Raw genomic sequence first — 2149 nt, forward strand, 5'->3', positions numbered from 1 at the left:
TATTTGTTGACATCTCTCAAGATCCGATAGCGAGAGGTGGAGTCATGCATCGATCGATGAGAGACGGAGGCGAGCGGGGAGCGGTGAGCGGGCGAACGACGCGCAGCGAGCGAACGCGCGACATATGACACCGCGCCGAAAAAGTTTTTCTGGTGGTAGGAGAATAATATACCATTTTGCATGTCTGCCGAGTCCGGCCTTCAGCTCCTCCGTGCACTTATTGGCTCAGACGTTTTTCTTAATTACGCGAATATAATTACGGATTTTGTAAAATGGTATATAACTTTTCTTCTCAGTTTGACCCAATCTACTATAATCTTTGAAGTGGTCCAAATCGAATCCGACACCCTGTATATTTAAACAAATATTAAAAATTTTTTTCGATACAGTGTATAAGAAGCTGCATAAGTAAATTTTTGGAAATTTTTTGCACAATTTAAGCTGTCTACGAAAAGTTTGAACCGACAAAAGTATTACGAAACTAAACGAATGAGCGTTGACGACAATACTTAAATATAAATATCAACTTATATTCAATAATATTTAACATATTTTATTTGTTTTTCATAATCCTTAAAGTGTTCTTAAAGCCGTAAAATAATTGATTTCATCATTTGAACAAATGTCAAAAATCGATTTTTGTCCACTTTTTCTGGATTTCGCCCACTGTGTGTCGTCGTGAGTGTATGCGCAGACCCGGCCATTTTGCGTTCGTCTTCACGACAGCTGTTTTCCTCGGGTGCCTATTGAGCTTTTTTGGCCTTCGTGTCGAGTTGTTCAGGTGCTCCGCGGTGTCCGGGTGTAATGGCTTGGTTCGTTTTCGTGACATTCGCGTCCCGTCGCGTCGTGCGGAGTTCTCGCGTCTTGTTTTGTGTGTTAATTCTAAGTCACGTGTTTAGTAGTTATACTAGAGACTATAAGTTGTTGTATTGTATTACAAGAGTATTATATTTGGATTTATATTATGTTGTAATTAGTGACAGCCAAGGTAAGACTATTGTCCTGTCACTTGTGCTTTGATTGTTGCAGATAGACGGTATGCGCCTGCCTTTACGAGGCACGCATTGATGTGGTAATAAAGGAGCCGTTCATTTCGATCGCCTGACACTAGTTCAATTTTCTATTTATATTGTTATTTCTGTGTCTCCTTTCTCCCTTTACAGCGGGAACTAGTGAGAGTGTGTTCTCGACACACCGGAGTGCAGTGCGCGTAAATGACGGTTCCAGGTTAGCGCGTCGGGGGTGATCTTCGCGGCGTGTTGCTTACGCGGTGCGTTACTCTGGTGGCGTGTTGCTTTGGCGACGTACGCTTTGTTTTGCCTATATTGTTTTGCGAGTGGCCTTTATCTTTATAGGCCTTTTAAACGTTGACTAATATTAATTTGGCGTTTTTTATATATAAGATGTATATTACTAAGAGGACTTCGCGATGTATTATACCGTGTTATATTGTAGTTGTCATGTGGCCTTTAGTTATTTAAGGCCTTTGCGGTTTTTATTATAAACTTTTGTGGTATAAGTAGCGCCTTAATATGGCGTCTGAATATGATTACATCTCGGAAGAATATGCTCTTTCCGACTCCGAAGAGGAATTTTCTCGTGACTTTGCGGATGACCTTTTATTGGAATACCGTAGGCTTAACTCGAGGGATAGGATCATTGCGTGGAGTCCTGATCCCTCATTGGACTTAACTTCTCCAAGGAAGGAATGGAGGTCTTTGTTAGATGATACTTTCGGGAGCGTCCCGTTTGGCCACGTTAATATTGACCACAGTCCCGATTGACCACGTTAATATCGACCACGTTGTGTATGACCACGTTGCAATTGACCACGATCCTGATTGACCACGGTCCCGATTGACCACGTTGCAATTGACCACGGTCCCGATTGACCACGTTGCAATTGCCCACGGTCCCGATTGACCACGTTGCAATTGCCCACGGTCCCGATTGACCACGTTGCAATTGCCAACGGTCCCGATTAACCACGTTGCAATTGGCCACGGTCCCGATTGACCACGTTGCAATTCCCTACCGGCGGGTGGGTGCGGGGAGCCGAAGGCCCCCCTAGCCCCCCCCGCGCGCGCGCGCGTGTGTGTGTGTGTGTGCTCTTAGCTCGTGGTCCAACGGGACAGTGGTCAATTGCAAC

The sequence above is a fragment of the Vollenhovia emeryi genome, unplaced genomic scaffold (genome assembly GCF_000949405.1).
Source record: "Vollenhovia emeryi isolate VEMERY1.0 unplaced genomic scaffold, V.emery_V1.0 DF940552.1, whole genome shotgun sequence".
Lineage (NCBI taxonomy): Eukaryota > Metazoa > Arthropoda > Insecta > Hymenoptera > Formicidae > Vollenhovia > Vollenhovia emeryi.